We start from the raw sequence: 23,391 nt of genomic DNA on the forward strand, positions 1-23,391 counted from the left end.
CCCGCAGGTGATTTTGGCGTGTCCGGCAGGTGGTTCCGCCGTGCTCGGCAGGTGGTTCAGGCATGGCCGTCACGTGGTTCCAGTCTGTCCAGGACGTGTTTCCAGCTTCTCCGGCAGGTGGTTCTGGTACGTCTGAGAGGTGGTTCCGCCATGGCTGGCAGGTGATCCCGGACCGTCCCCCAGGTGGTTCTGGCATAGCCAGCAGTTGATATTGGCCTGTCCGGCAGGTGGTTCCAGCGAGTCGAACAGGTGGCTCCGGCGTTCTTGGCAGGTGGTTCAGGTCTGTCCGGTAGGTGTTTCCGGCGTGTCTGGCACGTGCTTCCGGCATGCGCGGCAGGTGATTCCGTAGTGTCCGCCAGGTGGTTCTGGCATACCCGGCAGGTGATTTTGGCGTGTCCGGCAGTTGTTTCTGGCGAGTCGAGCAGGTGGCTCCGGCATGCTCGGCAGGTGCTTCCGGCGTCTCCGGCACGTGGTTCTGGTGTGTCTGAGAGCTGGTTGCGGCATGTCCGGCAGATGATTCCAGAGTGTCCGGCAAGTGGTTCTGGCATACCCAGCAGGTGATTTTGGCGTGTCAGGGAGGTGGTACCGGTGAGTCGAGCAGGTGGTTCCGGCGTGCTCGGCAGGTGGTTCAGGCGGTTCTGGCAGGTGGTATCCGTCTGTTCGGGGTGTGGTTCCAGCATCTCATGAACACGTTTCTGGCACGTCTGAGATGTGGTTCCAGCCGGCCCGACAGGTGTTTCCGCAGTGTCCGCCAAGCGGTTCTGGCGTAGTTGGCAGGTGATTTTGGCATGACTGGCAGGTGGTTCCAGCAAGCCTGGCAGGTGATTCCAAAGTTTTCACCAACTGGTTGTATCGTAGCCGGCAGGTGATTTTTGCGTGATCGGCAGGTGGTTCTGGCGAGTCGAGCAGGTGGTTCTTGCGTGCTCGGCTGGTGCTTCCGGGGTCATTGGCACGGGGTTCTGGCATGTCTGAGAGGTGGTTCCTGCATGCCCGGCAAGTGATTCCGGAGTGATCGCCAAGTGGTTCTGGCATAGTCGGCAGGTGATTTTGGCATGTCCGGCAGGTGGTTCAGGCGAGTTGAGCACGTGGTTCCAACGTGCTTGGCAGGTGCTTCCGGCGTCTCCGGCATGTGTTTCTGGCACATCTGACAGGTGGTTCCGGCATGCCCGAAAGGTGATTCCGGTCTGTCCGGTAGGTGGTTCCAGCCTGCACGGCATGTGGTTCTGGTACGTCTCAGAGGTGGTTGCGCATGCCCAACAGGTGATTCCGGACTGTCCGCCACATGGTTCTGGCACGTCTGAGAGGTGGTTCCGGCATGCCCGGCAGGTCATCCCAGAGAGTCCTCCAAGTGGTTCTGGCATAACACGCAGGTGATTTTGGCATGTCTGGCAGGTTGTTCCGTTGTGCTTGGCAGGTGGTTCAGGCTTGGCCGGCAGGTGGTTCCAGACTGTCCAGGACGTGTTTCCAGCTTCTCCGGCAGGTGGTTCTGGTACATCCGAGAGGTGGTTCCGCCAGGGCTGGCAGGTGATTCCGGACCGTCCCCCAGGTGGTTCTGGCATAGCCAGCAGTTGATATTGGCCTGTCCGGCAGGTGGTTCCAGCGAGTCGAACAGGTGGCTCCGGCGTGCTCGGCAGGTGGTTCCGGTCTGTCCGGTAGGTGATTCCGGCGTGTCCGGCACGTGCTTCCGGCACGTCTGAGAGGTGGTTCCGGCATGCGGGACAGGTGATTCCGTAGTGTCCGCCAGGAGGTTCTGGCGTACCCGGCAGGTGATTTTGGCGTGTCTGGCAGGTGTTTCTGGCGATTCGAGCAGGTGGCTCCGGCATGCTCGGCAGGTGCTTCCGGCGTCTCCGGCACTTGGTTCTGGTGTGTCTGAGAGCTGGTTCCGGCATGTCCGGCAGATGATTCCGGAGTGTCCGCCAAGTGGTTCTGGCATACGCAGCAGGTGATTTTGGCGTGTCAGGGAGGTGGCACCGGTGAGTCGAGCTGGTGGCTCCGGCGTGCTCGGCAGGTGGTTCAGACGGGTCTGGCAGGTGTTTTCCGTCTGTTCGGGGTGTGGTTCCAGCATCTCATGCACATGGTTCTGGCACGTCTGAGATGTGGTTCCGGCCGGCCCGACAGGTGTTTCCACAGTGTCCGCCAAGTGGTACTGGCGTAGTTGGCAGGTGATTTTGGCATGACCGGCAGGTGGTTCCAGCAAGCCCGGCAGGTGATTCCGAAGTGTTCCCCAACTGGTTGTGGCGTAGCCGGCAGGTGATTTTTGCGTGTCCGGCAGGTGGTTCTGGCGAGTCGAGCAGGTGGTTCCGGCGTGCTCGGCAGGTGTTTCCGGGGTCATTGGCACGTGGTTCTGGCATATCTGAGAGGTGGTTCCGGCATGCCCGACAGGTGATTCCGGAGTGTTCGCCAAGTGTTTCCGGCGTAGCCGGCAGGTGATTTTGCATGTCCAGCGGTCGTTCCGGCGGGTCGAGCCGGTGGTTCCAGCGCGTCCGGCAGGAGGTTCCGGTCTGTCCGGCAGGTGGTTCTGTGGTGTCCGGCACGAGGTTCAGTCTGAGAGGCTGTGCCGGCATGCCCCTCACGTGATTCCGGCTTGTCCCCGAAGTGGTGCTGGTGTAGCGGGCAGGTGATTTTGGCGTGTCCGGCAGGTGGTTCAGGCGAGTTGAGCAGGTGGTTGCGACGTGCTCGGCAGGTGCTTCCGGCGTCTCCGGCACGTGTTTCTGGCACATCTGGCTGGTGGTTCCGGCATGCCCAAAAGTTGATTCCGGTCTGTCCGGTAGGTGGTTCCGGCGTGCACGGCACGTGGTTCTGGTACGTCTCAGAGGTGGTTGCGTATGCCCAACAGGTGATTCCGGACTGTCTGCCACGTGCTTCTGGCACGTCTGAGAGGTGGTTCCAACATGCCCGGCAGGTCATTTCGGAGAGTCGTCCAAGTGGTTCTGGCGTAGCCCGCAGGTGATTTTGGCGTGTCCGGCAGGTGGTTCCGCCGTGCTCGGCAGGTGGTTCAGGCATGGCCGTCACGTGGTTCCAGTCTGTCCAGGACGTGTTTCCAGCTTCTCCGGCAGGTGGTTCTGGTACGTCTGAGAGGTGGTTCCGCCATGGCTGGCAGGTGATCCCGGACTGTCCCCCAGGTGGCTCTGGCATAGCCAGCAGTTGATATTGGCCTGTCCGGCAGGTGGTTCCAGCGAGTCGAACAGGTGGCTCCGGCGTTCTTGGCAGGTGGTTCCGGTCTGTCCGGTAGGTGTTTCCGGCGTGTCTGGCACGTGCTTCCGGCATGCGCGGCAGGTGATTCCGTAGTGTCCGCCAGGTGTTTGTGGCCTACCCGGCAGGTGATTTTGGCGTGTCCGGCAGGTGTTTCTGGCGAGTCGAGCAGGTGGCTCCGGCATGCTCGGCAGGTGCTTCCGGCGTCTCCGGCACTTGGTTCTGGTGTGTCTGAGAGCTGGTTCCGGCATGTCCGGCAGATGATTCCGGAGTGTCCGCCAAGTGGTTCTGGCATACCCAGCACGTGATTTTGGCGTGTCAGGGAGGTGGTACCGGTGAGTCGAGCAGGTGGTTCCGGCGTGCTGGGAAGGTGGTTCAGGCGGTTCTGGCAGGTGGTATCCGTCTGTTCGGGGTGTGGTTCCAGCATCTCATGAACACGTTTCTGGCAGGTCTGAGATGTGGTTCCAGCCGGCCCGACAGGTGTTTCCGCAGTGTCCGCCAAGCGGTTCTGGCGTAGTTGGCAGGTGATTTTGGCCTGTCCGGCAGGTGGTTCCAGCGAGTCGAACAGGTGGCTCCGGCGTGCTCGGCAGGTGGTTCCGGTCTGTCCGGTAGGTGATTCCGGCGTGTCCGGCACGTGCTTCCGGCACGTCTGAGAGGTGGTTCCGGCATGCGGGACAGGTGATTTCAGAGTGTCCGCCAGGTGGTTCTGGCGTACCCGGCAGGTGATTTTGGCGTGTCCGGCAGGTGTTTCTGGCGAGTGGAGCAGGTGGTTCCGGCGTGCTCGGCTGGTGCTTCCGGGGTCATTGGCACGGGGTTCTGGCATGTCTGAGATGTGGTTCCTGCATGCCCGGCAAGTGATTCCGGAGTGTTCGCCAAGTGGTTCTGGCATAGTCGGCAGGTGATTTTGGCATGTCCGGCAGGTGGTTCAGGCGAGTTGAGCACGTGGTTCCAACGTGCTTGGCAGGTGCTTCCGGCGTCTCCGGCACGTGTTTCTGGCACATCTGAGAGGTGGTTCCGGCATGCCCGAAAGGTGATTCCGGTCTGTCCGGTAGGTGGTTCCAGCCTGCACGGCATGTGGTTCTGGTACGTCTCAGAGGTGGTTGCGCATGCCCAACAGGTGATTCCGGACTGTCCGCCACATGGTTCTGGCACGTCTGAGAGGTGGTTCCGGCATGCCCGGCAGGTCATCCCAGAGAGTCCTCCAAGTGGTTCTGGCATAACACGCAGGTGATTTTGGCGTGTCTGGCAGGTTGTTCCGTTGTGCTTGGCAGGTGGTTCAGGCTTTGCCGGCAGGTGGGTCCAGACTGTCCAGAACGTGTTTCCAGCTTCTCCGGCAGGTGGTTCTGGTACGTCTGAGAGGTGGTTCCGCCATGGCTGGCAGGTGATTCTGGACCGTCCCCCAGGTGGTTCTGGCATAGCCAGCAGTTGATATTGGCCTGTCCGGCAGGTGGTTCCAGCGAGTCGAACAGGTGGCTCCGGCGTGCTCGGCAGGTGGTTCCGGTCTGTCCGGTAGGTGATTCCGGCGTGTCCGGCACGTGCTTCTGGCACGTCTGAGAGGTGGTTCCGGCATGCGGGACAGGTGATTTCAGAGTGTCCGCCAGGTGGTTCTGGCGTACCCGGCAGGTGATTTTGGCGTGTCCGGCAGGTGTTTCTGGCGAGTGGAGCAGGTGGCTCAGGCATGCTCGGCAGGTGCTTCCGGCCTCTCCGGCACGTGGTTCTGCTGTGTCTGAGAGCTGGTTCCGGCATGTCCGGCAGATGATTCCGGAGTGTCCGCCAAGTGGTTCTGGCATACCCGGCTGGTGATTTGGGCATGTCAGGTAGGTGGTTCCGGCGAGTCGAGCAGGTGGCTCCGGCGTGCTCGGCAGGTTGTTCAGACGGGTCTGGCAAGTGTTTTCCGTCTGTTCGGGGTGTGGTTCCAGCATCTCATGCACGTGGTTCTGGCACGTCTGAGATGTGGTTCCGGCCGGCCCGACAGGTGTTTCCACAGTGTCCGCCAAGTGGTACTGGCGTAGTTGGCAGGTGATTTTGGCATGACCGGCAGGTGGTTCCAGCAAGCCCGGCAGGTGATTCCGGAGTGTTCGCCAAGTGTTTCCGGCGTAGCCGGCAGGTGAGTTTGCATGTCCAGCGGTCGTTCCGGCGGGTCGAGCCGGTGGTTCCAGCGTGTCCGACAGGTGGTACCGGTCTGTCCGGCAGGTGGTTCTGTGGTGTCCGGCACGAGGTTCAGTCTGAGAGGCTGTGCCGGCATGCCCCTCACGTGATTCCGGCTTGTCCCCGAAGTGGTGCTGGTGTAGCGGGCAGGTGATTTTGGCGTGTCCGGCAGGTGGTTCAGGCGAGTTGAGCAGGTGGTTGCGACGTGCTCGGCAGGTGCTTCCGGCGTCTCCGGCACGTGTTTCTGGCACATCTGACTGGTGGTTCCGGCATGCCCAAAATGTGATTCCGGTCTGTCCTGTAGGTGGTTCCGGCGTGCACGGCACGTGGTTCTGGTACGTCTCAGAGGTGGTTGCGTATGCCCAACGGTGATTCCGTACTGTCCGCCACGTGCTTCTGGCACGTCTGAGAGGTGGTTCCAACATGCCCGGCAGGTCATTTCGGAGAGTCGTCCAAGTGGTTCTGGCATAGCCCGCAGGTGATTTTGCCGCGTCCGGCAGGTGGTTCCGCCGTGCTCGGCAGGTGGTTCAGGCATGGCCGTCACGTGGTTCCAGTCTGTCCAGGACGTGTTTCCAGCTTCTCCGGCAGGTGGTTCTGGTACGTCTGAGAGGTGGTTCCGCCATGGCTGGCAGGTGATCCCGGACTGTCCCCCAGGTGGTTCTGGCATAGGCAGCAGTTGATATTGGCCTGTCCGGAGGGGGTTCCAGCGAGTCGAACAGGTGGCTCCGGCGTTCTTAGCAGGTGGTTCCGGGCTGTCCGGTAGGTGTTTGCGGCGTGTCTGGCACGTGCTTCCGGCATGCGCGGCAGTTGATTCCGTAGTGTCCGCCAGGTGGTTCTGGCATACCCGGCAGGTGATTTTGGCGTGTCCGGCAGGTGTTTCTGGCGAGTCGAGCAGGTGGCTCCGGCATGCTCGGCAGGTGCTTCCGGCGTCTCCGGCACTTGGTTCTGGTGTGTCTGAGAGCTGGTTGCGGCATGTCCGGCAGATGATTCCGGAGTGTCCGCCAAGTGGTTCTGGCATACCCAGCAGTTGATTTTGGCGTGTCAGGGAGGTGGTACCGGTGAGTCGAGCAGGTGGTTCCGGCGTGCTCGGCAGGTGGTTCAGGCGGTTCTGGCAGGTGGTATCCGTCTGTTCGGGGTGTGGTTCCAGCATCTCATGAACACGTTTCTGGCACGTCTGAGATGTGGTTCCAGCCGGCCCGACAGGTGTTTCCGCAGAGTCCGCCAAGCGGTTCTGGCATACCCAGCAGGTGATTTTGGCGTGTCAGGGATGTGGTTCAGGCGAGTTGATCAGGTGGTTGCGACGTGCTCGGCAGGTGCTTCCGGCGTCTCCGGCACGTGTTTCTGGCACATCTGACTGGTGGTTCCGGCATGCCCAAAAGTTGATTCCGGTCTGTACGGTAGGTTGATCCGGTGTGCTGGCACGTGGTTCTTGTACGTCTCAGATGTGGTTGCGTATGCCCAAGAGGGGATTCCGGACTGTCCGCCACGTGCTTCTGGCACGTCTGAGTGGTGGTTCCAACATGCCCGGCAGGTCATTTCGGAGATTCGTCCAAGTGGTTCTAGCGTAGCCCGCAGGTGATTTTGGCGTGTCCGGCAGGTGGTTCCGCCGTGCTCGGCAGGTGGTTCAGGCATGGCCGTCACGTGGTTCCAGTCTGTCCAGGACGTGTTTCCAGCTTCTCCGGCAGGTGGATCTGGTACGTCTGAGTGGTGGTTCCGCCATGGCTGGCAGGTGATCCCGGACTGTCCCCCAGGTGGCTGTGGCATAGCCAGCAGTTGATATTGGCCTGTCCGGCAGGTGGTTCCAGCGAGTCGAACAGGTGGCTCCGGCATGCTCGGCAGGTGCTTCCGGCGTCTCCGGCACTTGGTTCTGGTGTGTCTGAGAGCTGGTTCCGGCATGTCCGGCAGATGATTCCGGAGTGTCCGCCAAGTGATTCTGGCATACCCAGCAAGTGATTTTGGCGTGTCAGGGAGGTGGTACCGGTGAGTCGAGCAGGTGGCTCCGGCGTGCTCGGCAGGTGGTTCAGGCGGTTCTGGCAGGTGGTATCCGTCTGTTCGGGGTGTGGTTCCAGCATCTCATGAACACGTTTCTGGCACGTCTGAGATGTGGTTCCAGCCGGCCCGACAGGTGTTTCCGCAGTGTCCGCCAAGCGGTTCTGGCGTAGTTGGCAGGTGATTTTGGCATGACCGTCAGGTGGTTCCAGCAAGCCTGGCAGGTGATTCCAAAGTGTTCACCAACTGGTTGTGGCGTAGCCGGCAGGTGATTTTTGCGTGATCGGCAGGTGGTTCTGACGAGTCGAGCAGGTGGTTCCGGCGTGCTCGGCTGGTGCTTCCGGGGTCATTGGCACGGGGTTCTGGCATGTCTGAGAGGTGGTTCCTGCATGCCCGGCAAGTGATTCCGGAGTGTTCGCCAAGTGGTTCTGGCATAGTCGGCAGGTGATTTTGGCATGTCCGGCAGGTGATTCAGGCGAGTTGAGCAGGTGGTTCCAACGTGCTTGGCAGGTGCTTCCGGCGTCTCCGGCACGTGTTTCTGGCACATCTGAGAGGTGGTTCCGGCATGCCCGAAAGGTGATTCCGGTCTGTCCGGTAGGTGGTTCCAGCCTGCACGGCATGTGGTTCTGGTACGTCTCAGAGGTGGTTGCGCATGCCCAACAGGTGATTCCGGACTGTCCGCCACATGGTTCTGGCACGTCTGAGAGGTGGTTCCGGCATGCCCGGCAGGTCATCCCAGAGAGTCCTCCAAGTGGTTCTGGCATAACACGCAGGTGATTTTGGCATGTCTGGCAGGTTGTTCCGTTGTGCTTGGCAGGTGGTTCAGGCTTGGCCAGCAGGTGGTTCCAGACTGTCCAGGACGTGTTTCCAGCTTCTCCGGCAGGTGGTTCTGGTACGTCTGAGAGGTGGTTCCGCCAGGGCTGGCAGGTGATTCCGGACCGTCCCCCAGGTGGTTCTGGCATTGCCAGCAGATGATATTGGCCTGTCCGGCAGGTGGTTCCAGCGAGTCGAACAGGTGGCTCCGGCGTGCTCGGCAGGTGGTTCCGGTCTGTCCGGTAGGTGATTCCGGCGTGTCCGGCACGTGCTTTCGGAACTTCTGAGAGGTGGTTCCGGCATGCGGGACAGGTGATTTCGGAGTGTCCTCCAGGTGGTTCTGGCGTACCCCGCAGGTGATTTTGGCGTGTCCGGCAGGTGTTTCTGGCGAGTGGAGCAGGTGGCTCCGGAATGCTCGGCAGGTGCTTCCGGCGTCTCCGGCACGTGGTTCTGGTGTGTCTGAGAGCTGGTTCCGGCATGTCCAGCAGATGATTCCGGAGTGTCCGCCAAGTGGTTCTGGCATACCCGGTTGGTGATTTGGGCATGTCAGGTAGGTGGTTCCGGCGAGTCGAGCAGGTTGCTCCGGCGTGCTCGGCAGGTTGTTCAGACGGGTCTGGCAGGTGTTTTCCGTCTGTTCGGGGTGTGGTTCCAGCATCTCATGCACATGGTTCTGGCACGTCTGAGATGTGGTTCCGGCCGGCCCGACAGGTGTTTCCACAGTGTCCGCCAAGTGGTACTGGCGTAGTTGGCAGGTGATTTTGGCATGACCGGCAGGTGGTTCCAGCAAGCCCGGCAGGTGATTCCGAAGTGTTCCCCAACTGGTTGTGGCGTAGCCGGCAGGTGATTTTTGCGTGTCCGGCAGGTGGTTCTGGCGAGTCGAGCAGGTGGTTCCGGCGTGCTCGGCAGGTGCTTCCGGGGTCATTGGCACGTGGTTCTGGCATATCTGAGAGGTGGTTCCGGCATGCCCGGCAGGTGATTCCGGAGTGTTCGCCAAGTGTTTCCGGCGTAGCCGGCAGGTGAGTTTGCATGTCCAGCGGTCGTTCCGGCGGGTCGAGCCGGTGGTTCCAGCGCGTCCGGCAGGTGGTTCCGGTCTGTCCGGCAGGTGGTTCTGTGGTGTCCGGCACGAGGTTCAGTCTGAGAGGCTGTGCCGGCATGCCCCTCACGTGATTCCGGCTTGTCCCCGAAGTGGTGCTGGTGTAGCGGGCAGGTGATTTTGGCGTGTCCGGCAGGTGGTTCCGCCGTGCTCGGCAGGTGGTTCAGGCATGGCCGTCACGTGGTTCCAGTCTGTCCAGGACGTGTTTCCAGCTTCTCCGGCAGGTGGTTCTGGTACGTCTGAGAGGTGGTTCCGCCATGGCTGGCAGGTGATCCCGGACTGTCCCCCAGGTGGTTCTGGCATAGCCAGCAGTTGATATTGGCCTGTCCGGCAGGTGGTTCCAGCGAGTCGAACAGGTGGCTCTGGCGTTCTTGGCGGGTGGTTCCGGTCTGTCCGGTAGGTGTTTCCGGCGTGTCTGGCACGTGCTTCCGGCACGTCTGAGAGGTGGTTCCGGCATGCGCGGCTGGTGATTCCGTAGTGTCCACCAGGTGGTTGTGGCCTACCCTGCAGGTGATTTTGGCGTGTCCGGCAGGTGTTTCTGGCGAGTCGAGCAGGTGGCTCCGGCATGCTCGGCAGGTGCTTCCGGCGTCTCCGGCACTTGGTTCTGGTGTGTCTGAGAGCTGGTTCCGGCATGTCCGGCAGATGATTCCGGAGTGTCCGCCAAGTGGTTCTGGCATACGCAGCAGGTGATTTTGGCGTGTCAGGGAGGTGGTACCGGTGAGTCGAGCCGGTGGTTCCGGCGTGCTCGGCAGGTGGTTCAGGCGGTTCTGGCAGGTGGTATCCGTCTGTTCGGGGTGTGGTTCCAGCATCTCATGAACACGTTTCTGGCAGGTCTGAGATGTGGTTCCAGCCGGCCCGACTGGTGTTTCCGCAGTGTCCGCCAAGCGGTTTTGGCGTAGTTGGCAGGTGATTTTGGCATGACTGGCAGGCGGTTCCAGCAAGCCTGGCAGGTGATTCCAAAGTGTTCACCAACTGGTTGTGGCGTAGCCGGCAGGTGATTTTTGCGTGATCGGCAGGTGGTTCTGGCGAGTCGAGCAGGTGGTTCCGGCGTGCTCGGCTGGTGCTTCCGGGGTCATTGGCACGGGGTTCTGGCATGTCTGAGAGGTGGTTCCTGCATGCCCGGCAAGTGATTCTGGAGTGTTCGCCAAGTGGTTCTGGCATAGTCGGCAGGTGATTTTGGCATGTCCGGCAGGTGGTTCAGGCGAGTTGAGCAGGTGGTTCCAACGTGCTTGGCAGGTGCTTCCCGCGTCTCCGGCACGTGTTTCTGGCACATCTGACAGGTGGTTCCGGCATGCCCGAAAGGTGATTCCGGTCTGTCCGGTAGGTGGTTCCAGCCTGCACGGCATGTGGTTCTGGTACGTCTCAGTGGTGGTTGCGCATGCCCAACAGGTCATTCCGGACTGTCCGCCACATGGTTCTGGCACGTCTGAGAGATGGTTCCGGCATGCCCGGCAGGTCATCCCAGAGAGTCCTCCAAGTGGTTCTGGCATAACACGCAGGTGATTTTGGCGTGTCTGGCAGGTTGTTCCGTTGTGCTTGGCAGGTGGTTCAGGCTTGGCCGGCAGGTGGTTCCAGACTGTCCAGGACGTGTTTCCAGCTTCTCCGGCAGGTGGTTCTGGTACGTCTGAGAGGTGGTTCCGCCATGGCTGGCAGGTGATTCCGGACCGTCCCCCAGGTGGTTCTGGCATAGCCAGCAGTTGATATTGGCCTGTCCGGCAGGTGGTTCCAGCGAGTCGAACAGGTGGCTCCGGCGTGCTCGGCAGGTGGTTCCGGTCTGTCCGGTAGGTGATTCCGGCACGTCCGGCACGTGCTTCCGGCACGTCTGAGAGGTGGTTCCGGCATGCGCGACAGGTGATTTCGGAGTGTCCGCCAGGTGGTTCTGGCGTACCCGGCAGGTGATTTTGGCGAGTCCGGCAGGTGTTTCTGGCGAGTCGAGCAGGTGGCTCCGGCATGCTCGGCACGTGCTTCCGGCGTCTCCGGCACGTGGTTCTGGTGTGTCTGAGAGCTGGTTCCGGCATGTCCGGCAGACGATTCCGGAGTGTCCGCCAAGTGTTACTGGCGTAGTTGGCAGCTGATTTTGGCATGACCGGCAGGTTGTTCCAGCAAGCCCAGCAGGTGATTCCGAAGTGTTCCCCAGCTGGTTGTGGCATAGCCGGCAGGTGATTTTTGCGTGTCCGGCAGGTGGTTCTGGCGAGTTTAGCAGGTGGTTCCGGCGTGCTCGGCAGGTGCTTCCGGAGTGTTCGCCAAGTGTTTCCGGCGTAGCCGGCAGGTGAGTTTGCATGTCCAGCGGTCGTTCCGGCGGGTCGAGCCGGTGGTTCCGGCGTGTCCGGCAGGTGGTTCCGGTCTGTCCGGCAGGTGGTTCTGTGGTGTCCGGCACGAGGTTCAGTCTGAGAGGCTGTGCCGGCATGCCCCTCACGTGATTCCGGCTTGTCCCCGAAGTGGTGCTGGTGTAGCGGGCAGGTGATTTTGGCGTGTCCGGCAGGTGGTTCAGGCGAGTTGAGCAGGTGGTTGCGACGTGCTCGGCAGGTGCTTCCGGCGTCTCCGGCACGTGTTTCTGGCACATCTGACTGGTGGTTCCGGCATGCCCAAAAGTTGATTCCGGTCTGTCCGGTAGGTGGTTCTGGCGTGCACGGCACGTGGTTCTGGTACGTGTCAGAGGTGGTTGCGTATGCCCAACAGGTGATTCCAGACTGTCCGCCACGTGCTTCTGGCACGTCTGAGAAGTGGTTCCAACATGCCCGGCAGGTCATTTCGGAGAGTCTTCCAAGTGGTTCTGGCGTAGCCCGCAGGTGATTTTGGCGTGTCCGGCAGGTGGTTCCGCCGTGCTCGGCAGGTGGTTCAGGCATGGCCGTCACGTGGTTCCAGTCTGTCCAGGACGTGTTTCCAGCTTCTCCGGCAGGTGGTTCTGGTACGTCTGAGAGGTGGTTCCGCCATGGCTGGCAGGTGATCCCGGAGTGTCCCCCAGGTGGTTCTGGCATAGCCAGCAGTTGATATTGGCCTGTCCGGCAGGTGGTTCCAGCGAGTCGAACAGGTGGCTCCGGCGTGCTCGGCAGGTGGTTCCGGTCTGTCCGGTAGGTGATTCCGGCGTGTCCGGCACGTGCTTCCGGCACGTCTGAGAGGTGGTTCTGGCATGCGCGACAGGTGATTTCGGAGTGTCCGCCAGGTGGTTCTGGCATACCCGGCTGGTGATTTGGCCATGTCAGGTAGGTGGTTCCGGCAAGTCGAGCAGGTGGCTCCGGCGTGCTCGGCAGGTTGTTCAGATGGGTCTGGCAGGTGTTTTCTGTCTGTTCGGGGTGTGGTTCCAGCATCTCATGCACATGGTTCTGGCACGTCTGAGATGTGGTTCCGGCCGGCCCGACAGGTGTTTCCACAGTGTCCGCCAAGGGGTACTGGCGTAGTTGGCAGGTGATTTTGGCATGACCGGCAGGTTGTTCCAGCAAGACCGGCAGATGATTCCGAAGTGTTCACCAACTGGTTGTGGCGTAGCTGGTAGGTGATTTTGGCGTGTCCGCCAAGTGGTTCTTGCATAGCTGGCAGGTGATGTTGGCGTGACCGGCAGGTGGTTCCAGCCAGCCCGGCAGGTGATTCCGAAGTGTTCACCAACTGGATGCGGCGTAGCCGACAGGTGATTTTGGTGTGTCTGGCAGGTGGTTCTGGCGAGTCGAGCAGGTGGTTCCGGCGTGCTCGGCAGGTGCTTCCGGTGTCATTGGCATGTGGTTGTGGCATGTCTGAGAGGTCGTTGCGGCATGCCCGGCGGGTGATTCCAGAGTGTTCGCCACGTGGTTCTGGCGTAGCTGGCAGGTGATTTTGCATGTCCGGTGGTGATTCCGGCGACTCAAGCCGGTGGTTGCGGCGTGTCCGGCAGGTGCTTCCGGTCTGTACGGCAGGTGGTTCTGGGGTGTCCAGCACGAGGTTCTGGCACGTCTGAGAGGTTGTGTCAGCATGCCCTTCACGTGATTCCAGCTTGTCCGCCAAGTGGTTCTGATGTAGCGGGCAGGTGATTTGGGCGTGTCTATGAGGTGAGACAGGTGAGTCAAGCAGGAGGTCCCGGCGTGTCCGGCAGGTGGTTCCGGTCTGTCCTGCAGGTGGTTCCAGAGTTTTCTGCCGAGTGGTTCTGGCGTTGCCTGCAGGTGATTTTGGCGTGTACTGCAGGTGGTTCTGTGGAGTGGATCCGGAACTTCCGGCATTCTCGGCAGGTGCTTCGGCTGTCTCCGGCATGTGTTTTTGGCACCTCTGAGAGGTGGTTCCAGCATGCCCGGCAGGTGATTCCGGAGTGTCTGACAAGTGGTTGTGGCGTAGCCGGCTGGTGATTTCGGCGTGTCCGTCAGGTGGTTCTGGTGAGTCAAGCAGGTGGTTCCGGCTTGTCCGTCAGGTGGTTCCGGTCTATCCTGGAGGTGGTTCCAGAGTGTCGGCCGAGTGATTCTGGGATAGACGGCAGGTGATTTTGGCGTGTCCATCAGGTGGTACTGGTGAGTCAAGCAGGTGGTTCCGGCGAGTGTTTCCTGTGTTTCTGGTCTGTCCGGGAGATGGTTCCGGCCTGTCCGGCACGTGCTTCTGGAACTTCTGAGTGGCTGTGCTGGCATGCCCGGCAGGTGATTCTGGAGTGTCTGCCAAGTGGTTTTGGCATAGCCGGCAGGTGATTTTGGCCTTTCAGGCAGGTGGTTCCGGCATGTACAGCAGGTGGTTCCGGCGAGCTCGGCAGGTGGTTCCGGGATGTCCGGCACATGCTTCTGGCACGTCTGAGAGGTGGTTCCAGCATGCCCGCCAGGTGATCCCGGTGAGTCCTCCAAGTGGTTCTGGCGTAACCCGCAGGTGTTTCTGGTGTGTCCGGCAGGTGGCTCTGGTGAGTCGAACAGGTGGTTCCAGTGTGCTCGGCAGGTGGTTCAGGCAGGTCCGGCAGGTTTTTGCAGTCTGTCCATGACGTGGTTCCGGCATACCCTCAAGGTGATTCGGGAGTTTCCACCAAGTGGTTTTGGCGTAGCTGGCATATGATTTTGGCCTGTCAGGCAGGTGGTTCCGGCGAGCTCTGCAGGTACTTCCAGTCTCTCCGGCACGTGGTTGTGGCACGTGTGACACATGGTTCCGGCATTCCCGGCAGGTGATTCTGGAGTCTCCGGCATGTGGTTCGGGCACCTCTGAGAGGTCGTTCCGGCATGCCCGACAGGTGATTCCGGAGTGTCCGGCATATGGTTCTGGCACATATGAGAGGTGGTTCCGGCATGCCCGGCAGGTGATTCCGGAATCTCCGGCATGTGGTTCTGGCACCTCTGAGAGGTGGTTCCGGAATGCCTGGCATGTGATTCTGGAGTGTCTGAAGAGTGGTTCTGGCGTAGCCGGCAGTTTATTTTGGCGTGTCCACTAGGTGGTTCTGGGGAGTGGATCAGCTGCTTCCGGCATACTCGGCAGGTGGTACCGGAGTGTCCAAAACATGGTTCTGGCAAGTCTGAGAGGTGGTTCCGGAATGCCCGACAGGTGATTCCGGAGTGTCCGCCAAGTGTTTCTGGCATACCCGGCAGGTGATTTTGGCATGTCCGACAGGTGTTTCTTGCGAGTCGAGCAGGTGGCTCAGGCATGCTCAGCTGGTGCTTCCGGCGTCTCTGGCACGTGGTTCTGCTGTGTCTGAGAGCTGGTTCTGGCATGTCCGGCAGATGATTCCGGAGTGTCCACCAAGTGGTTGTGGCATACCCGGCAGGTGATTTTAACGTGTCAGGTAGGTGGTTCAGGCGAGTCGAGTAGGTGGTTCCGGCGTGCTCGGCAGGTTGTTCAGGCGGGTCTGGCAGGTGGTTTCGGTCTGTTCGGGGTGTGGTTCCGGCATCTCAGGCACATGGTTCTGGCACGTCTGAGAGGTGGTTCCGGCCGGCCGGAGAGGTGCTTCCGGAGTGTCCGCCAAGTGGTTCTGGCGTAGCTGAAAGGTGATGTTGGCGTGACCGGAAGGTGGTTCCAGCCAGCCCGGCAGGTGATTCCGGAGTGTCTGCCGAGTGGTTCTGGCGTAGCCGGCAGGTGATTTTGGCGTGTCCAGCAGGTGGTTCCGGCGAGCTCGGCGGGTGGTACCAGCGTGTCCAGAACATGGTTCTGGCACGTGTGAGAGATGGTTCCGGCATGCCAGGCAGGTGATTCCGGAGTGTCCGCCACGTGGTTCTTGCATACCCGGCAGGTGATTTTGGCGTGTCTGGCAGGTATTTCTTGCAAGTCGAGCATTTGGCTCAGGGATGATCAGCAGGTGCTTCCGGCGTGTCTGGCACGTGGTTCTGGTGTGTCTGAGGGCTGGTTCTGGCATGTCCGGCAGATGATTCCGTAGTGTCCACCAAGTGGTTGTGGCATTCCCGGAAGGTGATTTTGGCGTGTCAGATAGGTGGTTCCGGCGCGTCGAGTAGGTGGTTCTGGCGTGCTCGGCAGGTTGTTCAGGTGTGTCTGGCAGGTGGTTTCGGTCTGTTCGGGTTGTGGTTCCGGCATCTCAGGCACATGGTTCTGGAACGTCTGATAGGTGGTTCCGTCCGGCCCGACAGGTGTTTCCATGGTGTCCGCCAAGTGGTTCTGGCATAGCTGGCAGGTGATGTTGGCGTTACCGGCAGGTGGTTCCAGCCAGCCCGGCAGGTGATTCCAAAGTGTTACCAAATGGTTGTGGCATAGCCGGCAGGTGATTTTGGCGTGTCCAGCAGGTGGTTCTGGCGTGCTCGGCAGGTGATTCCGCTGTCATTGGCATGTGGTTCCGGCATGTCTGAGAGGTGGTTCCGCCATGCCCGGCAGGTGATTTCAGAGTGTTCGCCAAGTGGTTCTGGCGTAGCCGGCAGGTGATTTGCATGTCCGGAAATGGTTCCGGCGAGTGGAGCCGGTGGTTCCGGCATTTCCGGCAGGTGGTTCCGGTCTGTCCAGCAGGTGGTTCTGGTGTGTCCGGAACGAGGTTCTGGCACGTCTGAGAGGTTGTGTCGCCATGCACTTCACGTGATTCCGGCTTGTCCGCCAAGTGGTTCTGGTGTAGCGGGCAGGTGATTTTGGTGTGTCCGGCAGGTGGGACCGGTGAGTCAAGCAGGTGGTTCCGGCGAGTGTTTCCTGTGTTTCCGGTCTGTCCGGGAGATGGTTCCGGCCTTTCCAGCACGTGCTTCTGGCACTTCTGAGAGGTTCTGCTTTCATGCCCGGCAGGTGATTCTGGAGTGTCCGCCAAGTGGTTTTGGCGTATCCAGCATATGATTTTGGCCTGTGAGGCAGGTGGTTCCGGCATGTCCAGCAGGTTGTTCCGGCGAGCTCGTCAGGTGCTTCCGGTCTCTCTGGCACGTGGTTGTGGCACGTCTGAGAGATGGTTCCGGGATGCCAGGCAGGTGATTCCGGAGTGTCCGGCATGTGGTTCTGGCACCTCTGAGAGGTGGTTCCGGAATGCCTGGCATGTTATTCCGGAGTGTCTGCCGAGTGCTTCTGGCGTAGCCGGCAGTTGATTTTGGCGTGTCCACTAGGTGGTTCTGGGGAGTGGATCAGGTGGTTCCGGCATACTCGGCAGGTGGTACCGGCATGTGCAGAACATGGTTCTGGCACGTCTGAGAGGTGGTTCTGGCATGCCCGACAGGTGATTCCGGAGTGTCCGCCAAGTGTTTCTGGCGTACCCGGCAGGTGGTTTTGGCATGTCGGACAGGTGTTTCCTGCGAGTCGAGCAGGTGGCTCAGGCATGCTCTGCTGGTGCTTCCGGCGTCTCTGGCACGTGGTTCTGGTGTGTCTGAGAGCTGGTTCTGGCATGTCAGGCAAATGATTCCGGAGTGTCCACCAAGTAGTTCTTGTATACCTGGCAGGTGATTTTGGCGTGTCAGGAAGGTGGTTCCGGCTAGTTGAGCAGGTGTTTCCGGAGTGTCCGCCAAGTGGTTCTGGCGTAGCTGAAAGGTGATGTTGGCGTGACCGGCAGGTGGTTCCAGCCAGCCCGGCAGGTGATTCCGGAGTGTCTGCCGCGTGGTTCTGGGGTAGCCGGCAGGTGATTTTGGCGTGTCCAGCAGGTGGTTCTGGGGAGTGGATCAGGTGGTTCCGGCATACTCGGCAGGTGGTACCGGCGAGTCCGGAACATGGTTCTGGCAAGTCTGAGAGGTGGTTCTGGCATGCCCGACAGCTGATTCCGGAGTGTTTGCCAAGTGGTTCTGGCGTAGCCGGCAGGTGATTTTGCATGTCCGACAATGGTTCCGGCGAGTCGAGACGGTGGTTCCGGCATGTCCAGCAGGTGGTTCCGGCATGCCCGGCAGGTGATTCCGGAGTGTCCGGCATGTGGGTCTGGCACCTCTGAGAGGTGGTTCCGGCATGCCCGGCAGGTGATACCGGAGTGTCCGGCATTTGCTTCTGGCACCACTGAGAGGTGATTCCGGAATGCCTGGCATGCGATTCTGGAGTGTCTGCAGAGTGGTTCTGGCGTGTCCAGCAGCTGGTTCCGGCGAGCTCGGCAGGTGGTTCTGGCATGTCCGGAACATGGGTCTGGCACGTCTGAGAGATGGTTCCGGCATGCCCGACAGGTGATTCCGGAGTGTTCGCCAAGTGGTTCTGGCATAGCCGGCAGGTCATTTTGCATGTCCGGCGGTGGTTCTGGCGAGTCGAGCCGGTGGTTCCGGCGTGTCCAGCAGGTGTTTCCGGTCTGTCCGGCAGGTGGTTCTGCCGTGACCGGCACGAGGTTCTGGCACGTCTGAGAGTTGGTTCCGGCATGCCCTGCAGGTGATTCCGGAGTGTCCGGCATGTGGTTCTGGCACCTCTGAGAGATGGTTCCGGCATGCCCGGCAGGTGATACCGGAGTGTCCGGCATTTGCTTCTGGCACCTCTGAGAGGTGGTTCCGGAATGCCTGGCATGTGATTCCGGAGCGTCTGCCGAGTGGTTCTGGCGTAGCCGGCAGTTGATTTTGGCGTGTCCACTAGGTGGTTCTGGGGAATGGATCAGCTGGTTCTGGCAAACCCGGCAGGTGATTTTGGCATGTCCGACAGGTGTTTCTTGCGAGTCGAGCAGGTGGCTCAGGCATGCTCAGCTGGTGCTTCCGGCGTCTCTGGCACGTGGTTCTGGTGTGTCTGAGAGCTGGTTCTGGCATGTCCGGCAGACGATTCCGGAGTGTCCACCAAGTGGTTCTGGTATACCTGGCAGGTGATTTTGGCGTGTCAGGAAGGTGGTTCTGGCTAGCTGAGCAGGTGGATCAGGCGTGCTTGCCAGGGGATTCAGGCGGTTCTGCCAGGTGGTTTCGGTCTGTTCGGGGAGTGGTTCCGGCATCTCAGGCACATGGTTCTGGCATGTCTGAGAGGTGGTTCCGGCCGGCCCGACAGGTGTTTCCGTAGTGTCCACCAAGTGGTTCTGGCGTAGCTGAAAGGTGATGTTGGCGTGACCGGCAGGTGGTTCCAGCCAGCCCGGCAGGTGATTCCGGAGTGTCTGCCGCGTGGTTCTGGCGTAGCCGGCAGGTGATTTTGGCGTGTCCAGCAGGTGGTTCCGGCGAGCTCGGCAGGTGGTACCGGCGTGTCCGGAACATGGTTCTGGCACGTCTGAGAGATGGTTCCGGCATGCCCGGCAGGTGATTCCGGAGTGTCCGGCATGTGGTTCTGGCACCTCTGAGAGGTGGTTCCGTCATGCCCGGCAGGTGGTTCCGGAGTGCCTGCCGAGTGGTTCTGGTGTAGTCGGCAGGTGATTCTGGGGTGTCCAGCAGGTGGTTCTGGGGAGTGGATCAGGTGGTTCCGGCATACTCGGCAGGTGGTACCGGCGTGTCCGGAACATGGTTCTGGCAAGTCTGAGAGGTGGTTCCGGCTTGCCCGGCAGGTGATTCCGGAGTGTTCGCCAAGTGGTTCTGGCATAGCCGGCATGTGATTTTGCATGTCCGGCAATGGTTCCGGCGAGTCGAGCCGTTGGTTCCGGCATGTCCAGCAGGTGGTTCCGGCATGCCTGGCAGGTGATTCCGGAGTGTCCGGCATGTGGTTCTGGCACCTCTGAGAGTTGGTTCCGGCATGCCCGGCAGGGGATACCGGAGTGTCCAGCATTTGGTTCTGGCACCTGTGAGAGGTGGTTCCGGAATGCACGGCATGTGATTCCGGAGTGTCTGCCGAGTGGTTCTGGCGTAGCCGGCAGGTGATTTTGGCGTGTCCAGCAGTTGGTTCCGGCGAGCTCGGCAGGTGGTTCCGGCATGTCCGGAACATGGTCCTGGCACGTCTGAGAGATGGTTCCGGCATGCCCGGCAGGTGATTCCGCAGTGTCCGGCATGTGGTTCTGGCACCTCTGAGAGGTGGTTCCGGCATGCCCGGCAGGTGGTTCCGGAGTGTCTGCCGAGTGGTTCTGCCGTAGTCGGCAGGTGATTCTGGCGTGTCCGACAGGTGTTTCTTGCGAGTCGAGCAGGTGGCTCAGGCATGCTCAGCTGGTGCTTCCGGCGTCTCTGGCACGTGGTTCTGGTGTGTCTGAGAGCTGGTTCTGGCATGTCCAGCAGATGATTCCGGAGTGTCCACCAAGTGGTTCTGGTATACCTGGAAGGTGATTTTGGCGTGTAAGGATGTTGGTTCCGGATAGTTGAGCAGGTGGATCAGGCGTGCTCTCCAGGGTGTTCAGGCGGGTCTGGCAGGAGGTTTCGGTCTGTTCGGGGAGTGGTTCCGGCATCTCAGGCTCATGGTTCTGGCACGTCTGAGAGGTGGTTCCGGCCGGCCCGACAGGTGTTTCCATGGTGTCCGCCAAGTGGTTCTGGCATAGCTGAAAGGTGATGTTGGCGTGACCGGCAGGTGGTTCCAGCAAGCCCGGCAGGTGATTCCGAAGAGTTCACCAAATGGTTGTGGCATAGCCGGCAGGTGATTTTGGGGTGTCCATCCGGTGGTTTTGGCGAGTCGAGCAGGTGGTTCTGGCGTGCTCGGCAGGTGCTTCCGATGTCATTGGCATGCGGTTCCGGCATGCCTGAGAGGTGGTTCCGCCATGCCCGGCAGGTGATTCCGGTATGTTTGCCAAGTGGTTCTGGCGTAGCCGGCAGGTGATTTTGCATGTCCGGCAATGGTTCCGGCCAGTCGAGCCGGTGGTTCCGGCATGTCCGGCAGGAGATTCCGGCATGTCCAGCAGGTGGTTCTGGGGAGTGGATCAGGTGGTTCCGGCATGCCCGGCAGGTGATTCCGGAGTGTCCGGCATGTGGTTCTGGCACCTCTGAGAGGTTGTTCTGGCATGCCCGGCAGGTGATACCGGAGTGTCCGGAATTTGGTTCTGGCACCTCTGAGAGGTGGTTCCCGGATGCCTGGCATGTGATTCCGGAGTGTCTGCCGAGTGGTTCTGGCGTGTCCAACAGGTGTTTCCGGTCTGTCCGGTAGGTGGTTCCGGTGTGCACGGCACGTGGTTCTGGTACGTGTCAGAGGTGCTTGCATATGCCCAACAGGTGATTCCGGACTGTCCGCCACGTGCTTCTGGCACGTCTGAGAGGTGGTTCCAACATGCCCGGCAGGTCATTTCGGAGAGTCGTCCAAGTGGTTCTGGCGTAGCCCGCAGGTGATTTTGGCGTGTCCGGCAGGTGGTTCCGCCGTGCTCGGCAGGTGGTTCAGACATGGCCGTCACGTGGTTCCAGTCTGTCCAGGACGTGTTTCCAGCTTCTCCGGCAGGTGGTTCTGGTACGTTTGAGAGGTGGTTCCGCCATGGCTGGCAGGTGATCCCGGACTGTCCCCCAGGTGGTTCTGGCATAGCCAGCAGTTGATATTGGCCTGTCCGGCAGGTGGTTCCAGCGAGTCGAACAGGTGGCTCCGGCGTGCTCGGCAGGAGCTTCCGGTTTGTCCGGTAGGTGATTCCGGCGTGTCCGGCACGTGCTTCTGGCACGTCTGAGAGGTGGTTCCGGCATGCGCGACAGGTGATTTCGGAGTGTCCGCCAGGTGGTTCTGGCGTACCCGGCAGGTGATTTTGGCGTGTCCGGCAGGTGTTTCTGGCGAGTCCAGCAGGTGGCTCAGGCATGCTCGGCAGGTGCTTCCGGCGTCTCCGGCACGTGGTTCTGGTGTGTCTGAGAGCTGGTTCCGGCATGTCCGGCAGATGATTCCAGAGTGTCCGCCAAGTGGTTCTGGCATACCCGGCTGGTGATTTGGGCATGTCAGGTAGGTGGTTCCGGCGAGTCGAGCAGGTGGCTCCGGCGTGCTCGGCAGGTTGTTCAGACGGGTCTGGCAGGTGTTTTCCGCCTGTTCGGGGTGTGGTTCCAGCATCTCATGCACATGGTTCTGGCACGTCTGAGATGTGGTTCCGGCCGGCCCGACAGGTGTTTCCACATTGTCCGCCAAGTGGTACTGTCGTAGTTGGCAGGTGATTTTGGCATGACCGGCAGGTTGTTTCAGCAAGCCCGGCAGGTGATTCCGAAGTGTTCCCCAACTGGTTGTGGCGTAGCCGGCAGGTGATTTTTGCGTGTCTGGCAGGTGGTTCTGTCATATCTGAGAGGTGGTTCCGGCATGCCCGGCAGGTGATTCCAGAGTGTTCGCCAAGTGTTTCAGGCGTAGCCGGCAGGTGATTTTGCATGTCCAGCGGTCGTTCCGGCGGGTCGAGCCGGTGGTTCCGGCGTGTCCGGCAGGTGTTTCCGGTCTGTCCGGCAGGTGGTTCTGTGGTGTCCGGCACGAGGTTCAGTCTGAGAGGCTGTGCCGGCATGCCCCTCACGTGATTCCGGCTTGTCCCCGAAGTGGTGCTGGTGTAGCGGGCAGGTGATTTTGGCGTGTCCGGCAGGTGGTTCAGGCGAGTTGAGCAGGTGGTTGCGACGTGCTCGGCAGGTGCTTCCGGCGTCTCCGGCACGTGTTTCTGGCACATCTGACTGGTGGTTCCGGCATGCCCAAAAGTTGATTCCGGTCTGTCCTGTAGGTGGTTCCGGCGTGCACGGCACGTGGCTCTGGTACGTGTCAGAGGTGGTTGCGTATGCCCAACAGGTGATTCCGGACTGTCCGCCACGTGCTTCTGGCACGTCTGAGAGGTGGTTCCAACATGCCCGGCAGGTCAGTTCGGAGAGTCGTCCAAGTGGTTCTGGCGTAGCCCGCAGGTGATTTTGGCGTGTCCAGCAGGTGGTTCCGCCGTGCTCGGCAGGTGGTTCAGGCATGGCCGTCACGTGGTTCCAGTCTGTCCAGGACGTGTTTCCAGCTTCTCCGGCAGGTGGTTCTGGTACGTCTGAGAGGTGGTTCCGCCATGGCTGGCAGGTGATTCCGGACCGTCCCCCAGGTGGTTCTGGCATAGCCAGCAGTTGATATTGGCCTGTCCGGCAGGTGGTTCCAGCGAGTCGAACAGGTGGCTCCGGCATGCTCGGCAGGTGGTTCCGGTCTGTCCGGTAGGTGTTTGTGGCGTGTCTGGCACGTGCTTCCGGCATGCGCGGCAGGTGATTCCGTAGTGTCCGCCAGGTGGTTCTGGCATACCCGGCAGGTGATTTTGGCGTGTCCGGCAGGTGGTTCAGGCGATTCGAGCAGGTGGCTCCGGCATGCTCGGCAGGTGCTTCCGGCGTCTCCGGCACGTGTTTCTGGCACATCTGACTGGTGGTTCCGGCATGCCCAATAGTGGATTCCGGTCTGTCCGGTAGGTGGTTCCAGCCTGCACGGCATGTGGTTCTGGTACGTGTCAGGTGTGGTTGCGTATGCCCAACAGGTGATTCCGGACTGTCCGCCACGTGCTTCTGGCACGTCTGAGAGGTGGTTCCGGCAGGCCCGGCAGGTCATCCCAGAGAGTCCTCCAAGTGGTTCTGGCATAACACGCAGGTGATTTTCGCGTGTCTGGCAGGTAGTTCCGTTGTACTTGGCAGGTGGTTCTGGCGAGTCGAGCAGGTGGTTCCGGCGTGCTCGGCAGGTGCTTCCGGGGTCATTGGCACGTGGTTCTGGCATATCTGAGAGGTGGTTCCGGCATGACCGGCAGGTGATTCCGGAGTGTTTGCCAAGTGTTTCCGGCGTATCCGGCAGGTGATTTTGCATGTCCAGCGGTCGTTCCGGCGGGTCTTGCCGGTGGTTCCGGCGTGTCCGGCAGGTGGTTCCGGTCTGTCCGTCAGGTGGTTCTGTGGTGTACGGCACGAGGTTCAGTCTGAGAGGCTGTGCCGGCATGCCCCTCACGTGATTCCGGCTTGTCCCCGAAGTGGTGCTGGTGTAGCGGGCAGGTGATTTTGGCGTGTCCGGCAGGTGGTTCAGGCGAGTTGAGCAGGTGGTTGCGACGTGCTCGGCAGGTGCTTCCGGCGTCTCCGGCACGTGTTTCTGGCACATCTGACTGG

The sequence above is a fragment of the Equus caballus genome, chromosome 17 (assembly GCF_041296265.1).
Source record: "Equus caballus isolate H_3958 breed thoroughbred chromosome 17, TB-T2T, whole genome shotgun sequence".
In the NCBI taxonomy this organism is placed as follows: Eukaryota; Metazoa; Chordata; class Mammalia; order Perissodactyla; family Equidae; genus Equus; species Equus caballus.